Raw genomic sequence first — 11,641 nt, 5'->3', positions numbered from 1 at the left:
CACAGGTGTTCAGTGAGTAAGCGGCAATTGCCACTTGGCTTTGTCACATTTGTTACAGGTGCATTACTTTAGTTCAGAAGAAATTGAGGTTCTAGTATGGCTGGTTTTTGAGTATGTAAAGTTAAACAAGCAAGATCTCAGCCCTGGAGGAGTCCAGTATTCAGTGGGGAAAACAGGCCTTGAATGAACGCCTAGTATGCCAGATGATAAACCCTACCCCAGAGAGATAAACAACCTGCCCTGAAGAGCACAGACAAGGAAATATTTCACTGTAGTTCTGAGTGTCAGTGAGGAAGATGGATGAACCCCGAAGTTAGAATAAGGGTGCCCTTGAGTTAGGCTTTGAAGGATGAGTAGAAGCTCACCAGAAAGAAAAGTGTTTGAGCCAAACGGGAGTAGCAAGAGTGATGTCCAGGAGCACAGACACTGAACTGTTGAGGAATTGAAAGAATGTGGGCAGTGCTGGAGGAGTGCATGCCTAGGCAGGGAGTGGCAAGAGATGAGGCTGGAAAGACAGGCTGAGGCCTTGATGCCTCTTCAGAGAGGGAGGTGAGGCTTCATTTCAAAGATAGTGAGGAGTACCTGGGAGGTTTGTGAGCACTGAATTCAACTCTTAGGCTTTTGGACGAGGGATCTATCATGGGCTCCTCCTTCTGACACCATGTCTTGTCTTACAGTACCAAGGCTGTTCACCCCGCAGAATCTCACAGCGAACGCAGACCATCCATTTTACTAGGGACTGAGTCTGTCCCTTTTGTGAGCCCACTGGAGTGACAAATGAGGCATAATGGGAGTAACATACATGATCAAGAGACACTTATCTAGCCAATCCATTTGTTCATGAGGGTGATTTATCAAGAAAGCAAACCAACTGCCAAGCTGGGGGAGCAGGAGTCTCCTGGAGCTGATGCACGCTTGCTGGCAGAGCATTAACGTCACTGAGCTCCACACTCAGAGGGCCATCGCAGCTCCCTGGCCATGCCAGTGCCTCCCCGCCATCCACAGGACTGTTTGGGAGGGGACCTCACCTCCTAGACCACAGCACCATACTAGCGGCACCAACCAAGCACAAAGGCCTTAGGGTCCACGGAAGTTGTCATGAGCCCTTCAGGCTCCACTAATGTGATTTGTAGCCCTCATGGTGACCACATCTGGGGGCCAACCCGGGTCTTCCGAGAAGACACTGGGCGCCACTAGGACTGAAGAAGTTATTTATCACCTGCAGCATCCAGGATTGCAGGAGGAGGGAAGCATAGACAATGACCGGCCACCCATGGTTCAAGAAACACCTTGCCCAAATATTATTCTGCACCAGGCATTTACTGCCCTTCTCAGCAGCCCTCTGGATTCCGGCTCTGGGCCAGTGCCATGCCTGTGGGAGGAAGCCCTTTCCATCCCCACCATCCCATCCAGCCTTCTCAGGTGACATCGGACCCAGCCAAGGAGCTTACCAATCTAACTGGCGAGGGACCGCCTCACTGCCCGTGAGACACATAAGTAACTTGGGGCCAGGACCTCCTGTTGTTTTGTAACATAAGTACTTTCCACCCAGGGTGCATAAGTCAAGGAGGGTTTGATTGTGGAGTCCAAATCGCTGCTATCGCAGTGTTATTGTAGCCTCCCATTCTTCCTTCTGATTACTCCGCTCAACATAATCTACAGCGGTCAGCGATAAACCTGCTGGCACTCAATTTATAGGCAAACAATTCCTGTCTCTTGTCGGACACTTATCTTTTCCAGCAGTCAAAGAAAAACTATATATAGTGTCTCTCTGGCGTCTAATCCTCTGTTTTTTTCGGCAGAAGGGAGACATCAAGGTTTTATGTTGGGTGAAAGGGAGCAGAGTTTAGCTTCTTCCTGGAACATAACAAATGGCTGTGTACCAGGGTGGAGCCGGCTGGCAGCGCAGGGCTGGCTGTAGAAAGAAGAGGCAAGGGAGGGGGAGGAGCAAAGCTGGAGATGAGGCCATGACGCAGCAGCCTGCAGGTGATTAGCCCAACGCACAAACCAGGTGAGACAAAGGCAGGATTGGTGTTGGGAAGGAAAATGGCAATAAGACAGATGACCAAGAGTGGTCCTCTAGAAAACCCTCCACTTTTCTTCCCAGAACTCGGTGTCATAGTAATGCCATAGGAAGTCTGTACAGCGCTTTCTTTATGAAGCATTTTCACACTGTATGATTGCATTCCCATGGTAATCCCATAAGGCAGGTTGAGATAAGAACTACTCCCATTTTTAGATGAGAAAATAGACATGCTAAATGTGCTTGCCAAATGTCATAGCACTGGTAAGTAATAAAGAGAAGGATAAAAAGTCCTGGCTTTCTGACATTTAATCCACTGCTTTTCCCATTCATTCCATTGTAGGGTTTATTCACCTTAGGTTAACTCAGTTGCACCTGCACATAGTCACACACACACACACACACACCCCCACCCCTAACACTACCAGCAGCCAAATAGAAGGAAACATAGAGAAGTGGCCAAAACTTTTTTCTTATGGCGATATTTATAATACTCTCTGTCCTCTATAGAGATGTAATTGATTACTGCTCAGAAATTATTCTTAGCACTTCATAAAAAAAGCCAAAATTAATTAGACATCAGCAAAAGAAACCTTCGTTTAATTGGCTGTTTTCTGTCCTCCACTTTTGGAGACCAAAAAATGCCCCAAAAAACAAGTTGATAAAAAAGATTTTTTTTGGCCGGGTGTGGTGGCTCACGCCTGTAATCCAAGCACTCTGAGAGGCGGAGGTGGGCAGATCACCTGAGGTTGGGAGTTCAAGATCAGCCTGACCAACATGGAGAAACCCCATCTCTACTAAAAATGCAAAGTTAGCCAGGCAAGGTGGTGCATGCCTATAGTCCCAGCTACTCGGGAGGCTGAGGCAGGAGAATTGCTTGAACCCAGGAGGCAGAGGTTGCAGTAAGCCGAGATCATGCCATTGCACTCCAGTCTGGGCAACAAGAATGAGACTCCGCCTCAAAAAAACAGAAAAAAAAAAAAAGGATTTTGTTTTTGATAGTGTCTCTCTCTGCTGCCCATGCTGAAATGCGGTGACACGATTATGGCTTCACTGCATTCTCGACCTCCCAGGCTGAAGCAATCCTCCTGCTTCAGCTTCCCAAGTAGCTGGGACTGCAGCCACCATGCCTTGCTAAGTTTTGTATATGTATATGTATATGATGTATATGTATATATGTTGCCCAGGCTGGTCTTGAACTCCTGGACTCAAGCAATCATCCTGCCTCAGCCTCCGAAAGAGCTGGGATTACAGGCAAGAGTCACTGCACCTGGTTAACATTTTATTAAGGTCATGACCCAAGATTGCTCAGCTCAAGTTCCAAAGCTACAGCCCTAGTCCTCTACTGCATAAGCAAAAAGCCTGCATCCTGTTTGCTCTGCTTCCTAAAACAGAAAAGATATATGTAGTTAAGGCAAAACTGCATCAAGAATTAAAACCCAAAAGGGGGTTTTGGTTACCATAAAATTAAAATAGTGCTCCCCATTTCCCAAGTGTTCCAGGTAACCAAAGCTTATCTCTACAGGACTTTAGGAGGCTTGTAAAATACTTAGTAGAACAAAATACAATAATTGCTTGTTAAAGGAAAGCACCTACCAGCTTTAAATGAATTTTTAGGGTATAGCCCCATTCTTTATCCCGATTCCAGATCAAATTCCTCTACCAGAAGTACTGTGACAATTGAAATTGAATGTTTCTTTCCCCACTTCTGGTCCTGACCATGCTTATTTCTGACAAGACTTCGTCAACAGCTGTACTTCTTAATGAGGACTGCTCTGGGCAGCCATGTGTGATGTAGGTCCGGGAAGGAGGGGGATTCAGGCAAACTGGAGACAAATCCCAGACTTACGAGGTGCCTAGCGAGTGTCTAGCAGATGCAGGGCAGAGCCATGTGAGGCTCAGGAGGGTGTAAGGAAGCTGTTTTGACCCAAAACAAGAAGAGAAGACTGGAGCCCAGACAACAGGGTCTTGGTCCTCATGGAAGAAAGGAACTGAGATGTGACATTGGACCTTGGAGCAGAGGCCACAGGCCCTGCTCTGCCCTTGAGGAGCTGCCACTGGACTATCAAGGCGATAAGTGCCATGCACAAGAACAAGGAACTATGGGGGTCCAAGAGAGATGGTAAGTGGGTCTGATCATGTAGTTCAGGCAAGGTTTCATGCTGAAGGTGACACTTGAGAGGAGACTTGAAGGATTTTTCTAGAAGGAGGAGGGTAGGGGCCACTAGGTTGAAGGAACAGCTTGAGCAAAATTAAGGAGGTTGCAGTGGGTGAAATGGTGGTCCCCAAAAGATATGCCCACATCCTAAGCCCTAAAAGCTGTGAATGTGGCCTTGTCTAGATAAGGGATCTTTGCAATCTGGGTGGGCCCTAAGTCCAATGACACATAGAGAAAGATGCCACACAGAGGAGAGGTATACAGAGGAAAGGAGAAGGCCACGTGCAGGAGGCGGCAGGGATTGGAGTGATGCAGCCCCAGCCAAGGTGCACCTGGAGTCAGCAGAGCCTGAAGGAGGCATAGAAGGACCCCCCCTGGAGCCTCTAAAGGAAGCATGGCCCTGCCAATGCCTTGATTTTGAATGTCTGGCCTCCAGAACTGTAGGAATAAATGTCTGCTGTTTCAGCCATCCAAGTGTCTAGTCATTTGCTGCAGCAGTCACAAGAAAGTAATAGACAGCTATGAAAGGAACCCTAGTCCTGGACCTGTTTGCCCCGAGAGCCACTCCTCATCCATTTCCTGCTCAACTGTCTATGGCAGGAGCTGACCCCTGCAGGCTGTGTTTCCCCAGCTGCCCCAGATCCCAGGGGGCTCAGCCAAGGAGACACTGACAAGAGCCTGAGGGTGGGAGGAAGAGAGCAGCCAGGGACCTTCCTCCCTCCTCTCTCAGCCTTGAGTGGCATCTCCAGTCAGTGTCCATCTCCTCCACAGCTCCAGCTCCCACCACATAGGATCACTGTGATTCCTGGGGCCCCTGAATGACCCCAGCCTCTCGCTCGAGGTGAAAGTCATGATCGCTTCTGGGATAATGACTCCAGAGTGACTAGAGCACAGAGCGGATGCAGGGAGGGAAAGCAGCAATTTTCCAGACTAGGGGCGCAGGGGGCAATGGTTTCTGGATGAAACTGTTCCACCTCAGATCATCAGACATTATACTCTCATAAGGAGCATGCACCCTAGATCCCTCGCATGCACAGTTCACAAAAGGATTCACACTCCTATGAGAATCTAATGCGGTGGGTGAGCTGATCTGGAGGAGACAGAGCTCAGGCAGTAAGGTTCGCTCACCTGCCACTCACTTCCTGCTGCTCCTAACAGGCCACAGACCATAGACTGGTACCGATACATGGCCCGGGGGTTGGGGACCCCTGGGCTACTCCACAAACACTGAAATGACATTGGCACAAACAGCAGGGTCTGGGGGCTCCTCTCTGAGGGCAAGCATCAGCAGAAGCTGCAAGCTGTCATCCCTGACTTGACATCCACTTGTACCCAGCTGGTCGTCATGAAGGTGCCAGACATTTCTTGGTAGCAGATTGTATTCGTTTCCTGGGATGACCATGACAAAGTATCAGACTGTGTGACTTCAACAACAGAAATATATTTTCTCACCATTCTGAAGACTGGAAGTCTGAGATCAGCATGTCTACTTCTTCCAAGGTAGGGCTGGTTCCTTCTGAGGACCCTGTCCCTGGCTAGCAGGTGAGCGTCTTCTCCCTGTGTCTTCATATGGTCTTTCCCTTTGTGTGTGTCTGGGCCCACATTTCTTCTCCTTATAAGAACATCAGTTACATGGGATTAAGGACCAGCCTAACAAACTCCTTTTACCATAATTACATGTTAAAGGCCCTCTCTGCAAATACAGTCACACTCTGAAGTACTGAGGGCTAGGATTTCACATATGGATTTGGGGGAGCAAAATGCAGCCCCTAGTTGGGACCTAGGTGTCAGTAGCAGACAGAGAGAGTGGAAGATATAGAATGTCCCGTGGGAACTGCACACACCCAGCAGAAGAGGCCAGCGCAGGTGGAAGGAAGGAAATGGAAGGTGCCTTGGAGGAGCTGACCTGACTACTTGGGCAAGTCACTACTGGACTCGCTTCTGAGAGCATGTGAAAAACCCCAAGGACGCCCAGAAAGCTCTAGCTGAGGTGGTGGTGGTGGCTGGGATGGAAAAGAGTCAGTGAACAAAAGGTTTGCCTTATTAATGAAACTCTGTACCCACAGGTGGATGAAATCAATTAGGGAGAAACCTGTAGATTTTGGAAGGAATTAAGTTCTTCCTATGGCCCGGCCCTCCCCACCACAACACAAACATACACAGGTAGTGTCTGGCCTCCTTTACATGGCATCCCTGCAGAGGTGAAAACAAGAAACCAGGCCATGCAGAGAGTCATTGCAAGTAAAGGGAGACTCAGATAGAGGCTGCGGGAGCCGGCCCGGCTACGTTTGTGTGTTGGCCACATGCAGCCTGTGCGGCCGCTCCAGGACCCTAAGCCTATGTCCAAGGGAGCCATAGACACGTGCTTTTGCTGATGAGCCACAATTTATTAATAGGAGACTCTGTGGGGTGCACCGCAATAAATTGTGATTCGTGAAATTTATAAACTGAGATAGCACTAGCAAGAGGTCCTGTGCATTGTAATTCTCTCGACCTGACAAATGAACTGCTTTGAGCAGCGACAGCTTCAGCCAAGTAAGAGAAATAAATCAGCCGGTGGAACTGTGGTAAGAAAGCAAACAGTTTTATTGGTCTACGGATCTTGAGAAATGTTGATTAAGTCAGATCTGGAACCCCCTCATAGTCGTTTTACAAGTTGCTTTATCCCAGAGACCCCCCAGGCCTCTCCATATTACCACAATCTCCCAGGAAAAACGAGGAGTGAGTTACAGTGTGTTTAGGATAGGAAACAAAAATGTATACTTTTATGGTCCTGGGAAAAGGTGAGTCCGACCATTCATTCGGGGAGGCTTGTGTATTCCCCAGGACTATATTAGAGGAAAACTCGTGGAAGCCTTTCCACACCTGATAACCTCTCAGTCTCCAGAGAGCAAAGAATAGAAAATACCTTGAGTTGTGGAAGCTACTGTGTGAAAACAAATTTAGAATAAATGAGACTGATCAGAGATTAGTGTTTGAACTAACAAACTATGGGTTTACTTGGCAAGTTAAGGGTAGAAACATGAATGCAGTGGGCCATGTTGAAACTGTAGACCCTAGAACAAACTGCTTTAAATTGTATTTATGTCTTGAGAGAACCCATTTGCTATCAAATAACTGATTACACTCCAGTCTGTTCATTGAAGGAAGCCCCAAAAGACTCCCTTCCAGAAAGCGGTCTGGTTTCATTTCGTCCTTCCAGAAAGCCAATGGTTACATTTATTTTTAAATGTAGCCTTCAATTTCAAAATGTCATAGTCCAGACTTGTCTTCCTTCAGTTGATACAAACTACCAGGCAGGAGCTATTTAATTCAGAAGTTTCTTTGCAAGACCCCAGGAGGAAAGAGGTAGCAACTTCAGAGAAGGGAAGGTTAGGAAAATATTGATTAGCCATCTACGTGCCAGTCAGCATGTTCAGGGCCTCACAACCTTCGAGAAGCTATTATCACCTCATTTTAGACAGGAGACTGAAACTCAGAGATGATCATTAATTTGCCACGGCCACTCAGCTTTGATTGGAAAAGGCAGGGACGGACTGACAACTAAGTTCATGCCCTTTTCAACTAAGTTCATGTCACCTTTCAAAATTGAGGACCCTAGAATCTTCCAGTTGATCACTCTCTCCATGTCCCCCAGCCTCTTTCTGCCTGCAGATGCAGATTTAACTGGATCCCAGAGACATCACTACCTCCCTTATTCTTCACCATCTCTATGGAAGGAACCCCCACCTCCTCCCTGGGGCAAGATGCATAGGAAACTGAGTCTGCGCCACCCATGGGGCAAGGCTGCCATGCTTGGACAGAGAGGCCAGGCATTCCGGACAACACCCCCTCCACCTCCTTCCACAAGGAGAGGCTGCGGGGTAGGGTGAGGAGGTGCTAGGGAGTTTCCAGTTTCAGGAGCTGGTTGCCCTAAGATGGAGAAAGACAGGTCACAGCGGTGCTCCAGTGCAGATTTGAACAATTTGTTGCAACCACAGGAAACTTCCGAAATGTCTTTCCCAGCAGCTCTGGCTCCGCCAGGAGCAGGAGCATGTTTGTGTGGCTGCAGGGCACCGGCAGCAGCGCTCTGTGCTCTCCCGGCTCCCTGTGGCAACAGGAGCGAAAACTTCGGGGGGTCAGGCATAGAAACCACGGCAATGAAATCTGACTTCAAAAACACAGATGCCGCGATGTGCACTTCCAGAACACACAATGTCTGGACGGATCACCAACAAGATTCCTGCCACCTGAGGTGGAGGCAGGGCGGGAGGCGTGCCTCCGACCTTGTGGCTTGTGGGGAAAGACCTGTCTCCCTTGCCCCCGCCCCCTCCTTCACTCTCGCTGCTCATGCCTGCATTGTTGCGGAACTCTCAAGTGAGTGTTCTCTAACCACCCCAGTGGCCTCATTCCCAAACACTCCTCCCATCACTTTACCCCCAGCTCTAAAAATTGTTCACGCTTTCTCTTAGCCTAGAGCCGTGCTTGAAGGAGGATAGAATTTCATGGGGATCCTGTTAAAATGCAGGTTGTGATTCAGCAGGCCTGGGGTGAGCCCCGGCTTCTATGTGTCTAACAAGCTTTCAAGTCCAAGGATGCCGTTGGTCCCAGGACACATTTTGAATGGCAAAGGATAGTACATATGTCCCAGATTCCTAAGGCTGGTGTTGAAAACTCTGGGCCCCTCCCCCTAGACTACCTTTCTTAACTCCTTGATCTCCCCCTCACCCCTGCAATGCTCCAGGCAGAGTCACCGGCCAGCCCACAGGCACTCCCACACCCCAACTCGCCCACCGTGGGGGTTCTGTGCCCACCATTTCCCTCAGCAGCAAAGCTAGCTCCCAGCTCTGCTGTTCAAATCTTACCTCCTGCAAGTCCTAGCCTTCCCATAAAGACCATTGTCTTCCTTACAGGAAGAGCTGCATTCCAGAGCCGTGGCATACAAAGAGAACAATCTCTGCTTTCTCAGGAAGTGTCAAACCCAGGCATTGTTTGGGAGAGACAGATCTGGGCCGCCTCCCTAGAGTGGTGGAGCAAGCCCTGAGAGCTGCCTTGGCTGGGACCACAGCTCTCCGATGGGAAGCCCTGCTGCATGGTGGCCCTTTCGGAAGGGCATTCACTAGTCTGGTATGCTCAACAGTCTGGACACCAGGGTCCCTCGTGCAGTGCAGTGAATACCTGAGTCTGAGAGAATCTGGCTGATACAGATAGAATTTCCTTTTCCTGCTTCACCTTGGTGAGGCCAAATACCAGCTAACGAAAAGTGGATTATGTATTCTTTTTCTTTTTGAGATAGGGTGTCACTGTGTCACCCAGGCTGGAGGTGCAGTGGTGCCATCTGGTCTCACTGCAACCTCCGCCTCCCAGGTTCAAGCAATTCTCATGCCTCAGCCTCCTGACCTAGCTGGGATTCTGGGCGCGCATCACCACACCCGGCTAATTTTTGTATTTTCGGTAGAGACGGGGTTTCGCCATGTTGCCCAGACTGGTCTTGAACACCTGACCTCAAGTGATCTGCCCACCTTGGTCTCCCAAAGTGTGGGGATTACAGGCGTGAGCCATTGCACCTGGCCTGTACTTTCTATAAAAATATTTTATGCCATCTGATATTTAACTGGGAAATGACTGCAGAACTCTCAGCCATCCTTTGTTTTAAATATTCAAAAGCATCTATCTGACACAGCACCTTAAGAGAGGCTATCTGGGGCACTCTTTAGTTTTTCTGTTTTATTCCTAATGGTGAAACTCCAGCCAAGATTTTCTGGTTGTGGAACCTCTTCTGATTCTGCCGGTTTCACTGACTGGAAATGATTGCTAATAGGAATGAAAATGTTCATCTTATCTGCCCCTCTGTTATTTGCAGAGGAGGGTGTGGTGTTATCAGTTTGCAGTGGGGTTTAGAGGTGGTGTCAGCCTTGCAGAAAGTTTGGTGGGCTTTCATTTCCCTGCCTTTGCTGTCTGCTGCTTTGAGGGAAATGGGTAACCGGATCTTAGAATCCCTGGATGTGAAGAGATAACATTGACCATAGGCAATTTTTACTGATAAAAATAATATATAGTTTTCAAGTAGTCCCATAATGAGTCACTTCTAAATAGTCAGAAATACATTTCCTGCTATTATTCTTTGAGACTGAATTGATAATTTTATAAAATTACTCCCCTTGCTAAGGTAGTCCTATTGAATGAATGCCGAATTTGCAACACAGTCTTAAATCTGCAGTAACCTGGTCTTTTGGGACCCACCAGATATGAATCAAAGTCCAGAGCATATTCTCTCATAAAAATTGTATTCTACTTGCTTCTTGCTGTTCACGTTACCAAGAAAAAGAAATGTATTCTACATCTAGCTCCCATTCCTGAAAATAACAAAGAATAGCATCAGAGCAAGAGTCAGACAAAATCTACTGACAAGAGTCCAGAATGCCAGGGCACTGGCTCTTCAGCCATCCTCCTCTTTGGCAAAAGGCAAACATCACAAATCACTGATGCATGGAGCCAAAGCCTCATCTAAGCACCGAGTGAGGCTGAGGGCTCTTGAAGCAAAAGTCAAGAGACCTGGATGCTATGTCCTGCTGCTCTGCCCCTCCACAGCTTGGTTACTTTGGGCAAGTCTTTTAATCGATGTCAGCCTCAGCTTCCTTATCTGGAAAATGGGGTTAATGACTGCCCCACTTTCCTTGCAGGATGGCTGTGACAGTCAAGCCAGATTGTTCCTGGGCAAGTACCTTCTAAATTTACACAAAGAGGTGAGTGCCGTGTGATTGGCAGGGAGTATCTGCTGCTGGTTCTGGGGCTAAACAAAGTAGTTCTGTCTTCTATTGTGCTCCCAGCCTTCCCTCCCAACCTGGATTACCTTTTAAAGATAGAAGAATTGGCTTCTTCTATCTTTAGAATACTAAAGATATTACAGGCTCATGCCTGTAATCCCAGCACTTTGGGAGGCTGAGGTGGGCAGATCACGAGGTCCACAGATCGAGACCATCCTGGCCAACATAGTGAAACCCCATCTCTACTAAAAATGCAAAAATTAGCTGGGCGTGGTGGCACACACCTGTAGTCTCAGCTATTCGGGAGGCTGAGGCAGGAGAATCTCTTGAACCCGGGAAGCAGAGGTTGCAGTTAGTCGAGATCACGCCACTGCACTCCAGGCTGGCAATAGAACAAGATTCTGTCTCCAAAAACAGACAGAATAATTATAGTGGGGGCAGGGGTCGAAGTGGAAGAAGGAAAGCAACAGATATTTCAGAGGGATCAGAACCCTGTCCATTTCACATGTGATTCTTTAGATCTGTCTCCTGCGTGTCCTCACTGAGTCCCCAAACAAATTCCCCAATCCCATCTTGTCACCCATCTCAGTAACAGAATTAGTTAATCCTAGTTAACCTAGATAACTTATCTTTCCCCCACTCCTAAGGAACAGAGGCCATCATTGTGTCTCCACAGGCTCTCTTAAGGGAGATTACCCTTCATCTTCTCCAAAA

General features: G+C 48.1%; 1 long non-coding RNA gene across 1 annotated transcript; it reads right to left on the bottom strand.

Annotated features, from left to right (window-relative positions):
• Window positions 1-7,669: 7,669 nt before the first annotated feature.
• LOC105475845 (uncharacterized) lies at window positions 7,670-8,307 on the bottom strand. The gene has a single exon (XR_011621678.1). It is a non-coding gene; the product is annotated as an uncharacterized lncRNA (long non-coding RNA).
• Between the last annotated feature and the right edge of the window lie 3,334 nt (window positions 8,308-11,641).

Source organism: Macaca nemestrina, chromosome 4 (genome assembly GCF_043159975.1).
Source record: "Macaca nemestrina isolate mMacNem1 chromosome 4, mMacNem.hap1, whole genome shotgun sequence".
Taxonomy (NCBI): Eukaryota; Metazoa; Chordata; class Mammalia; order Primates; family Cercopithecidae; genus Macaca; species Macaca nemestrina.
The sequence above is the reverse complement of the archived record's forward strand: the minus strand, read 5'-3'. Positions and strand labels throughout refer to the sequence as shown.